Genomic DNA, 17,500 nt, shown 5'->3' with positions numbered 1-17,500 from the left:
AGAGAGAGAGATGAAAGTACGTCCTATATTAATATTTATAGCTATGGGTTGCTTAATCAAGAATGTTGCATTTTAAGTTGCGATGGAGAGAGAGACATACAAATTCAAAAACCTATAGTTTTAATAATTATAGTTTAATAATTATAGTTATGGCCTGCCAGTTCTCAAATATTTCATTTCAAGTTGGTGTGTAGATTGATACAGACAGACAGACAGACAGACAGACAGACAGACAGACAGGAACAGACAATTTCTAAAACGAATTCCTGGATTAATCATTATAGTTATGGTCTGCTAATTCTCAAATATTCCATCTTAAATTTCTATGGAGATCGTTATATATATATAATATATATATATATATATATATATTATATATATATAGATATATATAATATATATATATCTAATATATCAGAGAGAGAGAGAGAGAAAAGAGAGAGAGAGATATACATACAATTTCAAGAAACTATTTTCATGTATTAATAATTATAGTTATGGCCTGCCAATTCTCAAATATTTCATTTCAAGTTGGTGTGGAGATCGATACAGAGAGAGAGAGAGAGAGGAGAGAGAGAGAGAGAGAGAGAGAGAGAGAGAATTCAAGGATAATGCTACAAGACGAACCGGCATCGTGACTTCGTAAGTTCGCCAGTGAAAACAGTGCGTACTCAGCAGACAGAAAGTCGAAACAGAAAGTTGTTTACCCGAGCTGGATACTCATTAAAGATCAAGGTCGGCCGCCCTTTCGAGTTTTATAGATCGACAACCTTCGTGTCACACGTCGTTTACGAATAGTTAAGAACTTTTTTATAATTAGCGAACGATGTCAGATGGATAAGGAAGGAGGTGGAATAAACAAGTGATAAGGAGATAAGAGAAACGGCGGATAATTACGCTGAATTCCTGAAAGATAATAGAGGATGTTTTGTCCTCGAGGGCATAATCTGAACTACCATCTGCTGCATAACACAGGACGTCGAATGTTGCTTCAAATTATTGGGTAATTTTGATATATTATCCGAAGGACAGTGACAGATATCTAACGCAAAAAAAACTATAGCCAAGAGTTGGTTACGATTCAGCGCAGACCCTAAGGATAGATATATATTTTTTACAGACTTGTTGTGCGACATGACAAAGCTAAGTTAGCATAATAACAGCTTCTGACTTTAGACACGCATTCCAATACCTTATTCTGAATGACAAGAAAATACAGTTTTCAATTTATTTTACCGTTTTTTGCTATATGAAACATTGACCATCTGCAGTTTTGCTATAATACTCTTTTTCTCTTACCCGGGGAGTAATCCTACAAACTACTTTGTTCTTATTGTTGTTGTTATTGTTCTTATTCGGGAGTTGGAAAGCCCTATGGAAAAGCATCAAAAGGTCTGGAAAAGGTGTTTCGCTTTGAGTTAAAGATACAGGAATTTCAAGTTAGGATATTTATGATATATTTATCAGAATGAAAATGTGAGAAATAAATCATGTACATATTAAACAGTACAGAACAATTATTTCTAATAAAATATAGCATATTCATTTTAATTTTCGTTTTTGAAACAACGCTCTATTTGACGGTAGATTTTATCATGCGCCCCGAGTAAGGTGGAGGTCGGATCACGTTGTTTAGGGTAACGTTTCTTGTGAAATATGCCTTTTTCATAGCACATCTCTATATATATGGAAGGAATAACGAACTCTCTACCTATGTATGTGTCTCCATAATCCAGCTACCGGTTTCCCATACCAAATGGTTACCAGGTTATTGATTTTAGCACCATTAACCTGACAGTGAATATGTTTTGGTCATAAAGTATAAAGCTGACGTCAATTCATAAAGAATCCTTCAGAATTCTCTTTCAAGCTTCAACAGCCTCTCAAAATCGACATTCAAAATCTTTTTCTATTAAAAAAATATTATTACATTTGTTGTTTTGAAGAACTTACCATCAACACCTGCTCTACTATTTTTTTTTATTTATTGCATGAATCATACTAAAAAAATCGTATTAACTTTTAATACCCTTCTCTATTAATCTTTTTTATTAAGGCGGGTAAGTACCTGTGCTAAAGAATTATATTATTTTGATACACTATAAGAAATTTATTTATTAAGTCCAGTGAATACATGTTCTTAAAACACATCAATTTTGAACACTGGTTATACGAAATTTATCATCCAGAAAAGTAAGTACCTTCACTAAAAATAAACTATTAATTTTGAATACATTTTCTAAGAAATATTTTATCAAGAAAAGCAATTACCTGTACTAAAAAAATCATTTCATTTTTAATACCCTTCGTATGAATATTTGATGAAGGTGAGTTCCCGTCTCTGCATATTTTGCCTTTACTTTATTTAAAGATAAAAAACGAGCAAACGAACTGACTAGCCACCTGGAACCACCTTGACTCCTTAACCTATCGTCTAGATAAAAAAAATAAATAAAAAAGAAAACAAGCATCAATAGCATTCTGGAATTCATCAAATATAACCAACATTTTGTTGTCCTAAGATTGTAACCTAAGACTGACTATGACCATTATAAAAGAACCCCCGTTTCCTTTCAGTCCTGTGATACCAAAGCTAGAATTAATTTCTCTTCTGAATTGGGGTCTAGATTTCGTACTTGGACCAGCCGCGAAGGTCACCCGACGCCGGGTAAGGGCCAAAGGTAAATAATGATACCTACCGCATACCTTCAGGGAATGAGATGACCAAAATGTGACAGTCCCAGTTTCCTGTTTCACCAGGTACTTCATATGTAGGGGAACGTAATTCTGATATATTTACGAGTATACTGGACGATTTGAAGACCTCACAGAGCTACCTGTCGACGAAACAACTCTATATTTGATTCTCAAACTCGCCAATTCTTTACTGAGCACCAGAACCATTATATATAGGGGAACGTTATTCTAGTATATTTAAGTGTATACTGAACGATTTGAAGATCTTGCAGGGTTACGTGTCTACATAACAACTCTAGATTTGATTCTCAAACTCGCCAATTCTTTACTGAATACCAGAACCATAATATTTAGGAGAACGTAATTCTTGTATATTTAAGTGTATACTGAACGATCTGAAGACTTTAAAGAGTTACCTGTCAAAGAAACAACTCTATATTTGATTCTCAAACCCACCAATTCTTTACTGAGCACCAAAACCAAACCAAGCAACAAAACCATCGTTCTGAAACGTCTAGGCTATCCCGGACAGGAATCCCAAGGCGAGAAATATGAAAAAAGTCTATCTGCCTATTCTGAAAAGGCCAAGGAAAACGGTGTTACCGTCAGGTGGCTATAATCGCCCGGAAACCCCATTCATTCTCACACCTGTCCCAATAGTCACCTGGCCCTGTAAATCGTATTGCATCTAGGACATTGGTTCTTAACCTAGGGGGGCGTGCCCTCCTAGGGGGAGCGTCAGCAATTTCCATAGGAGGAGCGAGCCCTGGGGGAAAATTTTGAAATATTCTCATTGTATTCGTTATTCAATTAGCAAGAGTGAGGAACAGATATTTGGAAGTTTGTGAAAAAATACAAAAGTATCGCCTTATAACGCTAGTATTCCATAGCCGGCTACTCTAGTTAGACTCGTTTTACTCCGTATTCCTCGATACCTTTTTAATTTTTTTTCTTTTTATTTATTTTCCTTTAAAGCTTAACATGTTTTGTAATTATTTATCTCCCTCCCTATCCTAAGACTCTCTCTCTCTCTCTCTCTCTCTCTCTCTCTCTCTCTCTCTCTCTCTCTCTCTCTCTCTTCCTTTAAATCTGAGAGAGAATTTTACTCATAGATGCAAGAAGGATGGGGACGGGGTAGTGGTAGAGCGAACTCTTAGAGGGGGAGTGGTAATAAAAAAAGGTTAGGAACCACAGATCTACCATCAAATATTTTTCCACATCCCTCAGGCCAATTCCCTGGGCGTATCCGCTGCGACTTGCAGATACGACAGGCGAGGGATAAAAAGAATTAATGTTTGCCAGTAGTAGCTGAATAGGTCAAAAGCCCAACTTGGAAAACAACTAATGGTAATTGCCTTGCGCGTCTGAGCTCAATAACAGGTACCGAGGGTAGATTTTTTTTTGTTTATACCAAGGTGAGATTTTTCTTTTCGCTCCTAAGTAGTTAAGGATTTTTGGGGGTTGCTTGAACTAGGGGGACAGGTTGACATACAGAGAGAGAGAGAGCGACGGAGAGAGAGAGTTGGGTCATTACATTACATAATGCAAAATGAGCTTTTGCATGAAAATAACTGATTTTTTTCTTTACGATTTTTTTTTCTGTAAAGTATGGATCCTTGCTAAAACTGAGACTTTAAATGAGAGAGAGAGAGAGAGAGAGAGAGAGAGAGAGAGAGAGAGAGAGAGAGAGAGTAGGGTCATTATATTACGTAATGCAAACAGAGCTTTTGCATGAAATAACTGCTTGGTTTTTTTACTATTTATTTTAGGTAATTGTGGATCCCTGCTGAAACTGAGACTTTAAATGAAAGAGAGAAGAGAGAGAGAGAGAGAGAGAGGAAATTACATCATGTTTACGTAAGATATCCAATTTATACGTTAGCTATAACAGATAGCACTGAGCAGGCACTGTAATTGCGGATTCTTGTGGACTGTTCAATTCAGAGAGAGAGAGAGAGAGAGAGAGAGAGAGAGAGAGAGAGAGAGAGAGAGAGAGAGAGAGAGGACATTGCAGCACGTAAGACACCCAATTTATCAGTTAGCAATAACAGGTACTGTAATTACGGATTCTTGTGGACTGTCTTCAAGAGAGAGAGAGAGAGAGAGAGAGAGAGAGAGAGAGAGAGTAGTAAAAAATAAAAGATAAGAATTCATGGATTCTGTTAAAAACGTTGGGTGCGTAGAGAGAGAGAGAAGAGAGAGAGAGAGAGAGAGAGAGAGAGAGATTATACATTACTTCCTTCTAGCCTGTAATTCATTGACACTTCACGTGTGGTCTCACCCAACCACACACACACACACACACACACACACACACACGACCTTGGTACCGGCAATTAGCCCATTGTATTGGCCGTCATTTTGCAAATCCTGACCGCTTTATGAACGCTGATGAAGGATCAGTAGGAGTTGCTCTCTCTCTCTCTCTCTCTCTCTCTCTCTCTCTCTCTCTCTCTCTCTGGTTGAGATTATATTCTTCTTATCTCTCTCTGTCTTTCTCTCTCTCTCTCTCTCTCTCTCTCTCTCTCTCTCTCTCTTCCTGTTTGAGATTATATTCTTCTTATCTCTCTCTCTCTCTCTCTCTCTCTCTCTCTCTCTCTCCTTTGAGATTATATCTGCTTATTCTTCTCTCTCTCTCTCTCTCTCTCTCTCTCCAATACTAGTAAGTTTATAGTTCTTGTCTCAAAAGTTTCTAAGATTTAACCTCTCTCTCTCTCTCTCTCTTTCTCTCTCTCTCGTAGTAGCCATCTTGCTTGGTGAGACGTACCCGCGTGAAGTCAGATTAATCAACAGATATCACAAGTTTAACATACGACTAGAATTTGAGAAATATCTAGAAGTGTTCGTGAACTATCGGTGATAAGATTAGTGTGAAAATAGTAGGATAAAGCGTCTTCTAAGTTAGTTTATCAAGTGTAATACTATAAATCAGAACAAGATGGCAGTAAGTTCCAACTGCGGGAAGAGGTGGCGTAATTAGGCGTGTTTAGCAGATTCGCAATACGATGAGGTAGCAGGAAGGGAACTGGCATTTCTCATCTATGAAATCAGCAACAGTCCTAACCAAAAAGATACAAAAGCATTCATAGATATATTAGAAGGATATAATCCTTCAAACTGGAACAAATCTAATGAAAACATCTTGAAAATAATTGAAGAAGTTCCAAATAAAATCCAAGTGGTCAAGAGACTCATAAAGAAAATATACATAAACCAACATATTCCGACAAAGAAAATGAATAAGGTGAATCTTGTGAATATCCTAATTGATGCATTAGGAAAAAGAATGCCAAAAGCATGCAAACTGTGTAAGGTTTGGTATAGCATAGTCAATCCACAAAACCTAATCAGAAAATGTGCTGCATGCAACATTCCGACCCATCCACAGTGTGCTGAGGTAATACAAGATTTGAGAAAAGATACAAGAATTTTTTGTTCAACATGTCTATCATGGATAGACAATGTTATTAAATCAAGATTGAATGTACAAATAGTTGAGGATGAAGAAGAAGAGGAAGAGAAGAAGAAGAAGAAAAAGAAGAAGAGGAAAACGGAAGAGAAGTAAACAAAATGAAATGACAGAAAAAAAATAAGGAAAACAAAGAACAAGATAAAAGTATGGATGCAGAGAGACTCATTGATACTACATATGAGGCAATAAAGCAGCATACCTACGAAGAAATAAATTACGATATGACAACAGAAAAGCAAATCCCGAAGAGGCTCTACCCAGATCTACACAATGACGGGAAAGAGGAAAAAAATAGACAAGAAAGACAAAATCTGCAACCTTTTGAAAAGAGGGAATTGCAGATTTGGAGAAAGATGTTACTACAAACATCCTAAGATATGTCAAAACTATGAAATATATGGTAAATGTGCATACTTAGATGGATATGGGGATGATTGCAGAGATCTGCATCCAAAAATATGTAAAAACCTAAAAGAAGGAAAAGGATGTAAGTTCGACAAAAATGCAAATATATGCACCCTGTAGCCATGAATCATAATCAAATAAATAACCAACCAAGTAATAAAATCCAAAATAAGAAAGAACAAATAAAGAGAGAAATCAAGAATATCAGGTAAAAGAGAAAAGCAAACCACCAATGAGATATGCAGAGGTGTCAGCAAAAAATTTCAAAGCATCAGCTCCGAAATTCTACTCAAGAGATAATAACTGTATTTATTATGCAAGAGGATATTGCAGAAACGGAGAAAATTGCAGATTCAGACACAAAATGAATAATTATGATGAAGGAAGATCAAATATTATGGAAAAGTTGGATTTTTTAATGTCAGAATTTCTGGAAATGAAAAAAGAACAACATACCAGAACAGAAAGAGACATGGGAAAATCCTTATTACTACCATTATTAAATGAAGGAGAAAAACACGCAAACCATCATAGTGATGAATGCGCAGGGTTTAGTTACGAGTAACTCAAAAAGAAAAATAGAGTACTTAGAAGAACTAACCCAAAATGAAAAGAAAATAGATATAATGAATATAAGTGAAACCTGGTATTCCCCAAGAGACTGGGAATGATGATCAAATAAAAGGGTTCCAAACTTATAGATCAGATAGAAAAAATAGGAATCAAGGGGGAACCGCAATATAGGGAAAGGACATCAAGAAAAATATATGAGAAATATAGTAACTCAGAATGTGAACTAATAGCGGTAGAATTTGAATCTGAAAAATTGATGAACATAGTAATTATAGACCTCCTAATACTAAAGAGTTTGACTTAATAATTGAAAAATTGGATGATATATGTAGAAATCACAAGGACTGGACTATTCTCCTATCTGGTGACTTCAACTTTCCTTTCGTAGAATGGAAAGCAACGAATAGGAGATTGTGGTTGTACTTATACATATAAAAAAGAGAGTAATAGTAGTGCAGAAGATAAGAGGCAATTTGAAAAGCTATTAGATATGCTACTAGAATACAACATTCAACAAATAAATCACCTGCCAACAAGAAAGGAAAATACTTAGACCTAGTATTTGTGAACGAGATGAATTATGTTAAAGAAATAATAGTTTATAATGCGAGTATTTCAGACCATAATGTCATAGAATTAACAGTTCATTCCAAAGCAAGTGAAATAGAGATAAGCAAGAAATGAAAAAGTGGGAAGGATATGGAAAATACAACTTCTACAGTAAAAATATAAAATGGTCAGAAATTAATGAAGAATTAAACAAAGATTGGGATAACATTTTCGTAAGTGATGACATAAGGGTAAATACGGAGATATTATATAAAATATTGGAGAAAATTGTGGAAAAATATATACCGAAGAAGAAAAGTAAACATCATTCATGCATACCAAGAGACAGAAGGATCTTGTTCCAGAAAATCAGAAAGTGGAAAAAAGGTCTTGCAAAAGAAAAAATGCATGGAAAGTTATAGAAACTAAAAGTAAGATAGAAAATGCAGAACAAAAGATTATACAATCAAAAGAAAATGAAAAACGGGACTTGGAAGAAAAAACCCTATTAAATATCAAGCAAACCCCAAACTATTATACTCATATGCGAAGAAGATGAATAAAAGAAGAATAGAAATAGGCCCTCTGAGAATTGAAGGGAGATTAACGAATGAAAAAAGGAAATTTGCAACATACTGGCAGAACGATATAAGAGAGAATTCACCCCTAGAATAGATAATGAAGATAATGATATAGAAGTAAGGGAAGGGAAGAAAATAGTGAATATTTAGCTGACATAGAAATTAATGAAGCTGATATTGTGCAGGCAATTAATGAAATTAAAAATGGAGCTGCTGCAGGGCCGGATGGAGTCCCTGCTATTTTGTTAAAGAAAGTAGTTCATTCTATCGCAAAGCCACTTGCAATATTATTAAGACAAAGTGTAGATACAGGCAAGATTTATGATGAGCACAAATTAGCATATATCACCCCTACTTTCAAAAGTGGATCAAGACTAGAGGCAAGTAATTATAGGCCTGTTGAGTCTAACATCACATATTATGAAAGTGTATGAAAGGGTAATGAAGAAAAATATTATGAAACATTTAATAAAAAATAATTTGTTTAATATAGGACAACACGGTTTCGTACCCGGAAAAAGTACACAAACCCAACTGTTAGTCCACCGTGAGAACATATTCAAAATATGAAAAGCGGAAATGAAACAGATGTGGTTTATCTAGACTTTGCAAAAGCTTTTGACAAGTAGACCATAATATATTAGCAAAAGAAAATTAGAAAACACAATATCGTAGATAAAGTAGGAAGATGGTTAAAAGAATTTTTACACAACAGAAAACAGATAGTTATTGCAAACGATGAGAAATCGGATGAAACCAAGGTAATATCCGGTGTGCCACAAGGTACGGTGCTAGCTGCAATATTGTTTGTTTTTTTATTATGATTGAAGACATAGACAGTAATGTTAAGGATTCGTAGTGAGTAGTTTCGCTGATGACACAAGAATAAGTAGAGAAATTATTGTGATGAAGATAGGAACGCTCTACAAAGAGACCTTAACAAAGTATATGATTGGGCAGAGGTAAATAGGATGGTATTTAACTCTGATAAATTTGAATCAATAAATTATGGAGACAGAGAAGGAAAGCTATATGCATATAGGGGACCTAATAAATGAGACAATCACAAATAAGGAAGCAGTTAAAGACCTTGGTGTGATGATGAATAGGAACATGTTATGCAATGATCAAATAGCATTCTGTTGGCAAAATGTAAAGCAAAATGGGAATGTTGTTACGGCACTTCAAAACAAGAAAAGCTGAACACATGATTATGCTTTATAAAACATATGTTCGTAGTCCACTTGAATATTGCAATATGATATGGTACCCACACTATCAAAAGGATATTGCACAAATAGAGAGTGTACAAAGGTCCTTTACAGCTAGAATAGAAGTTAAGGACCTAGACTACTGGAAAGACTACAATCCTTAAAAATTATATAGTCTAGAAAGGAGAAGAGAACGCTACATGATAATTCAGGCATGGAAACAGATAGAAGGAATAACAGAAAATATCATGGAACTAAAAATATCAGAAAGAGCAAGCAGAGGTAGATTAATAGTGCCCAAAACTATACCAGGAAAAATAAGGAAAGCACACAGGACATTAATCCACTACGCACCAGCATCGATAATGCAGCGTCTATTCAATGCGTTGCCAGCTCATCTGAGGAATATATCAGGAGTGAGCGTAGATGTGTTTAAGAATAAGCTCGACAAATATCTAAACTGCATCCCAGACCATCCAAGATTGGAAGATGCAAAATATACCGGAAGATGTACTAGCAACTCTCTGGTAGACATTAGAGGCGCCTCACACTGAGGGACCTGGGGCAACCCGAACGAACTGTAAGGTCTGTAAGGTAAGGTCTCTCTCTCTCTCTCTCTCTCTCTTACGGAGGCCACAATGAAAATAACTAATGACATTGTAGATAATTGCAATAATTATTTTTCCCCTCAATTTAGTTTGGTAGACATTTTTTTCAATAATTTCCTTCGCTAATCTTTTGCTCTCTTTCTAAGAGTTCCTATTCACAGAGGGAATGATTATTTAATTATTAGGATTATTCTGGCGTTACAACTAGTAAGGTCGCTGAAGACACAGATGAGAATAAAGAATAGGGTATTATAGATTACGTATTGATTCCCCCTACATTCGATGTGTTCTATACAACACTACGTATATCTTCGTATAGTATCTTTTTTCTTAGTTAAAGAGAGTTCCTCGTTGGACGAGTGGTTTATGTGCTCGCCCATCGATTCGGTAGTCCCGAGTTCGATTCTCCGCTCTGGCCAACGTGGAATCAGAGGAGTTTGTTTCTGGTGATTAGAAATTCATTTCTCGATGTAATGTGGTTCGGATCCCACAATAAGCTGTGAGCCCCGTTGCAAGGTGACCAGTTGGTTCCTAGCCACGTGAAAATATCTAATCCTTCGGGCCAGCCCTAGGAAGAGCTGTTTATCAGCACAGTGGTCCGGTTAAACTGAGATATAATTAACTTTTAGAAAAAGATAAAGTGTCGAAGTAAAAGATAATTTTTTCTAGTAAAGGGTAAATTAAATATTTTTCCGGGCGAAATATAAATATTTAGGTAAAAGCATTTTTTTAACAGAATGTATCATTTTCCTTTTAAAATACTATTTTAAATATAACATTATTTGTATAGTCGAAGATCATTTTATTGAGGAACGATGGCTTTCTTGTCAGGAAGATTATTTTCTTAATAAGACGTCGTTTGCTATTTCAATACAATCTTTTAAACTGACGAATATTCCACCGAATGCCTCGTTGGCCAACAAACACAACTTGTAGAGACAACCACAACATCAAGGTTGTCATGTCAACTTGAGTGAGTGTAATTGGTGAAAACGAATGACATATTTAATATGCGACGTATTTAACTGAAGCAGTTTCCACTAATTACGTGGAATTTCTAAATTGAGACTTATCAAGTCCTTCAAAATCTTATTCTTTCCAACAGAGAAACCAAAGTTCTGTGCCAGCCCTATACGAAACATGTACTATATACTGTCATCCTCATTCACGGACTATACCAGGAATAAACACATGCCGGCAACTTGTTGCATATATGTCAGTAACAGGTTGAGCTGGTCAACATCTCAACTCCGTTTACGGTGTCTGGTCTTCGACGTGCCACAACCACATGCCGGCAACTTGTTGCATACATGTTGATCACAGATTGTAAACAAGTCCACGACTTTCAGCGGAGTTTTCTCATCTATAAGACTCTATATATCCAACAGGGACCAGAGGTCCACACCAGGTATGCTATTATCCTCGCTAAGGGCTTTACCATGAACAAGGGAAGTCCGCTTGCTCCGTCTGCCTTTCGACATGTCTTAAACACATGTCGCCAACTTGTTTCATACATATCACACAAAGGTTGCGAACAAATCAACAACACTTAGAAACACCAATAAACTGTATACTTGTGGTTCAACTTATTTATTACACATCCAAAATGTTTCTCAAGTGATTCCGTGTTTTGCTACAGCGCGGACGAACCCTAAGCCTGATGGCTGACTAAAAATAACTCTCTCTCTCTCTCTCTCTCTCTCTCTCTCTCTCTCTCTCTCTCTCTCTCAGTGACAAGGTTGCAGTAACATCTTAGCCTACCAAGCATAACGCTCGGTGAATGCTGCCAGTAAACTGCATGAAAGCATAGTATGCAACCTTGATTTCAGAGTCATATCTCTCTCTCTCTCTCTCTCTCTCTCTCTCTCTCTCTCACGAATCGTTGTTATCAATATCTCAACATTTTCGTCATGTATTTTTTTCTGCTTTTCATGCACTATACTCTCTCTCTCTCTCTCTCTCTCTCTCTCTCTCTCTCTCTCTCTCTCTCTCTCCCTCGTGGAAAATTCTCCTTTCTCATTCATTCCAATCAGAATCTTTGATATTTTCATTTGGGTATCTGTCATTTATCGTGTGAGAATAGATAATAATAATAATAATAATAATAATAATAATAATAATAATATAATAATAATAATAATAATAATAAAAAGAAGAAGAAGAAGAAGAAGAAGAAGTAGAAGAAATTTAATAATTACAGAGAAAAGAATAAAACAACAAAAAAAACTATATTCTCTTGTAAAAGAATTACAACATCGCCGAAGATATGAATGAACGGAGTACTCGCAAAGAAAACGGAGAAGGAAAACGGGCGCCAAAAAAATAGTAATCAGCTGTTTTTGACAGACGATCTTTCGCAAAATTACCATAAGAAAAAACCGGGGCAAACGCTTTTTTTTTTTCAAACCTGTTATATCAAATTTGCCTTTTGACGTAACAAAGAGGAGAAACTGGTTAGCCTGAACTTTCTGGAAAGTAATATTCAGAGACCTTGTGCTTGACCGGAGATATTTTATGAGTAATTAACTGTTTTTTTGTGTATGTGTGTCAGGGAGGGATTGTGTGTGTGTGAGTGTTTGTGTGTATGTGTGTGTGTGCATGTATAATATTTGATGTATGAATATTCATATACAGTTATGTGTGTGAGGGGAGTATATATATATATATATATATATATATATATATATATATATTATATATATATATATATGTATATATATATATATATATATATATATATATATATATATAATCGAATACCACAGGAAAATGATAGGCAGAAATCCAAACGCTTTAGTCTTTACTAAGACAATGTCATAGTAAAGACGAAAGCGCTTCGATTTCTGCCTATCATTTTCCTGTGTTATTCGCTTATTTAATGAAGTCACGTGCATCTACTGTGATTTTTAAAAATATATATATATATATATATATATATATATATATATATATACGTTTTACAAGTATATTTTTACAGTTATATATCAGTGCATAAATATATATTATACAAATATATATATATATATATATATATATATATATATATATATATATATATATATATACAAGTGAGTGCAAAATGTATAATTATACACTGGTAAATGACTATGCAGAAAACATAATTGTAAAACATATACTATTGCAAAACCATTTACCCAAACTTCACACCCAGCTCTCTCTGCTATGCATTCAACCAAATCAAACCAAAATACCCAATACCCAACAACTTTGCCCTCCATGGCCCCCTCACCCTAATACTCACATACCACCCCCCCCCCCCCATACACACAAAACTTTCAATAGCTATAAAAATCCTTGGACACACCGATTTTTGCCAGAACTAAAACATGACCCAGCGAAGGGCGTGTCCACGCCGAGTGTATACCTCCACTCGGGCTCTTGGTACCAGGGCCAACCCAGGTCACGGGCCGTTTTGGGCAACCCCAGTTAACCCCGAGTTCGGCAAGGTCGCCTGGGCATAAACAATGCTGATTCATGGGAGCAGAGTAATAAGGGTTGAGACATGCACATGGCATTAAACTAAATATTAATAAGTATAAAAGGGAAGTAAATCAATTTAAAGATAATAATAAGAAATGGAAAATGGATGAAAAGTTAAGTCAATGAATTAATTCAGTATTGAAAAGGCTGATATCACAAGCAGCAAATGGGTAAATAAAAAGGGAAGTAGATAAATGTAAAGATGATCATAAGAAATGGAAAATGGATGAAAAGATAAATAAATGAATCAATTCATTAATGAACAAATTGATATTACAAAAAGTAAATGAGTAACTATAAAGAGAAGTTGATAGCTGTAAAGGTGACAGTAAACAGAAAATAGATGAAAAGATAAATAAATAATGGAAATAATTGATATTCAAGATATAAATGGGTAAACATAAAACGAAGTGAATAATGTAAACATGTCAATAAACAGGGGAGAAGTGGGTGAAAAGATAAAATGAATAAATAAATGAATGAAAAAATCTATATTAAAAAAATAAATTAGTGAAAATCAATAGAAATAAACAAATGTAAAGATGAATACAAACAAGGGTAGAAATGGAAATGAATGAACGATTAAAAGTAAAATAAAAAAAAGAAGGATATATCAAATATTTAAGAACATTTATAAACGAAAAGTTACCAATAAACAGGGGAACGATGAATAAAGAGAAAGATGAATATGTAAATGAAAAGACGCCAATGAAAGACGCAAAAAAAAAAAAGATTCAGTAGCGTGAGAAATTCGGGAGTTATTTTTGTTTCTTTAAAGTTTAATGATCGTTTGAAAAGATAAAGGTCGAATTGGAAACTTTTATAGTCTTGGAATTGCGAAAACACTTTCTTGCAATCACTGCTATTTCGATGTATGCAAATCAGCTCTCTCTCGTGCTTGCATTTATATGTATATATATATATATATATATATAATATATATATATATATATATATATATATAATATATATATATAATATAGATATATACACATATATATTTATTTATATATATATATATATATATATATATATATATATATATATATATATATATATGCAGAGTTCTATCCCAAGGGTGGGCAAAGTAGTTGAGGAAGGCCCTCTTCATTATATCTCCAATGGGTGCCGACTGACTTGAGCAGCTGTACTTAGTCATATCTGGTGGTCAGTTGACTGGTGACGGATTCAGCCAGGTAAAAAAAAAAAAAAAAAAAAAAGGCCAATGTTGACTAGTAACCTGAATCCAATATATATAATATATATGATATATATATATATATATATATATATATATATTATATATGTGTGTGTGTGTGTGTACAAACGTGATCAAGCACCTGCATATACTTGGCATACGATCATGCAAATAGACTAGTGCTTGCCCAGACAGGGCATTAGCGGTCGTTGTCCTTAGCGAATAGCATGAAACATTGTTATCTATTTAGATGCGTTATCCCGTTTAAAACCCCTTTGGTATCTGGTGCCTGAGTTTGGTGGGGGTAGGGGGCGGAGTGGGGGGGGGTGTGGGAGAGGGAGGGGGAGGTGGGAGGTGGATAGGACCAGCCCGAAGTTTAGTGTGCTGTTAGGAATAATCTTTACATAATCGGTAGATGCTCTTATATTAACAAATTTGAGAATGATCATGTTAAATTTATACCGTTCGTGTTTTTAATATTATCGTTATTATTTGCTTATTTCTCTTAATAATTGTTTCTTTGTCAGTATCATTCAAATCATAATTATCATAATCATTGTTATGACTGTTATGGCTACCATGATTGTTAATGTTACATATGCCTCTTTATTTTAGTTTTTGTTGGACTGTCTGTAGTATTTAAATCAAAATAATCTTATTTATTGTTTTTATTGTCATAAATATCTTTAACCCTAGCATTGTTTTTGTTAGCTTAATTTATAAATAATTCCTCTTGCCAGTGAGGAGATAGATTCTCATACAATTCTCATATTTATTGAATATTCAATTCCTTCTCTTCTAACTCTCCTTATACCCCATCGCCCAAATATTTTCTAGGTCTTCCTCTCCTTCTTCCTAAGCCCTCCCAATTACGTATTCTTTATGCCAGTTTATGTTGTCCCTCTATAAAAGCCAGTTATTTTAATATCCTTCATTTCTCTTCTATTTACCTTAAAACTAAAAAAAACTAAAAAAATTCTAAACTTTGCCTCTGAATGTCTATATTTTTATTTTCTTATCTTCTCCCTCTGTATAGGCAATTCATATTAACACCATAATTTATTATTATTATTATTATTATTATTATTATTATTATTATTATTATTATTATTATTATTATTATTGTAAGTAATTGCTGCCTCAACTGAAATTACTTTTAATAAAACATGTTTAAAAGAGGGTTTACTTCCAGCATATTATCATTATTATTATTATTATTATTATTATTATTATTATCATTATTATTATTATTATTATTATTATTATTATTAATGAGTGAATTAAAACCACAAGGACCCACAGCAGATACAGGACAAAGGCCAACCTTTGTTTTTCCAAACACTTCTCGTAATATAAGAATTCACCAAAAACACAATAATAACTTTATATCTCCTCTTAATGGCTTTACCACATGTCATTGCTTCATGTAATGACATCACAGAATAAACGTGGCATTTCCACCTTAGAAATCAGTTTAGAAATTGACGAAAATAAATTTGTAACGTATTGCACAGTTTCAGTCACAAAATTCATTCCATTTCGTTGTTCGTTTGACGAAGATAGTAATATCCTTTTCGAAGTAGGTTAAAATATATAAAAGACATGATATTAAGATGACACAGGTTTCATATATAGAGAGTTTGTTATTTCCACAGTATGTTATATACGCAGGTACTGTTCTTCTTTCTCGTGCTATGATTGACGTCAGGTGAAATATAAATACCAGACCATTAAGATATGATTCATATCAGGTCACACTATTTGAATATGTAGATATGTCTCATCTTGTGTCATGACTGACGTTTGGTAAAGATATGTAAATACCTGAGCATCAACATAGCAATCATAGCAGGTCAGTCTGCGTTTCATATGCTTTAAAACAATCGGGACAAGTGCCCTTCCATACTCACTTCGAGCGAGTTCGATCGAGACTTCCTCAGCGACCGCCTCCGAGTGGGTTTTTATCCTGCGCGTTCCAGCGAGTGAGCGAGCTATTATAGCCAGCGAGTGAGTGAGGGAGCGAGTCTATATATCTATCAGTTTGTAGTCGAACGAACGATGGGGCACCACCACCAGCACTACTACTACCTTCCCGCAGAAGAAGAAGAACGACGTGCGTCCGCCTCCAGTAACAAGGTAAAAGTGAGACCGTCGTGGCCCGGCGGATCCAAAGTCGGGTGGCTGGTTCCTTTGCCATGACGCGCGTCGTGTGACCTTGCCAACTCATCTTTTACTCCAGTTTACTGCCCACAACGTTGCTTTGTGGGCTTGTCCGCCTGCCTGCCTGTCTGTCTGTACTGGTGCCCATGCCCGGGGCATCTGGGAAGGCGTAGGCACCAACCCAGTGCGTATGGGCGTGCGGGCGGGGCGGTGGGAAGGGATTGAGAGAGGTGAGGTAGGGTAAACGAGACATGCGTGAGAGACGCTTCACGTTACGGTATCGCCAAGATCTCCCCCTCCCTCTTTCCCTCCCACTACCCAACCCTAGATCATTTTAGTTGAGTTACCCATATCCCGTTCCGAGAGGTCACCTATCACGTTTTCTATGCGTTTAGCATCTAAAAGACCAAAAGTCGAGGCCGAAGTATCGACCGAGAGAAAAAAGAGAGAGAGAGAGAGCAAAAAAAAAAAAAAACTCCTCATACCGGAAGATAAATGGGAGCATTTTTTTAACCCTGTCATTTGTTTTATTTTCCTTGTTTTTT

General features: G+C 35.2%; 1 protein-coding gene across 1 annotated transcript in view; it reads right to left on the bottom strand.

Annotated features, from left to right (window-relative positions):
• The window catches only part of LOC135213926 (uncharacterized), an 81,577-nt gene extending 64,628 nt beyond the window's left edge, over positions 1 to 16,949 (bottom strand). The window contains exon 1 of the mRNA XM_064248021.1: positions 16,706 to 16,949. The gene's annotated coding sequence lies outside the window, so the exon portion shown is untranslated. The remainder of the gene's footprint in view (positions 1 to 16,705) is intronic.
• Positions 16,950 to 17,500: the final 551 nt, after the last annotated feature.

This window comes from Macrobrachium nipponense, chromosome 19 (genome assembly GCF_015104395.2).
Source record: "Macrobrachium nipponense isolate FS-2020 chromosome 19, ASM1510439v2, whole genome shotgun sequence".
In the NCBI taxonomy this organism is placed as follows: Eukaryota; Metazoa; Arthropoda; class Malacostraca; order Decapoda; family Palaemonidae; genus Macrobrachium; species Macrobrachium nipponense.
Note: the sequence above shows the minus strand (reverse complement) of the source record. Positions and strands in the feature narration are given on the sequence as shown.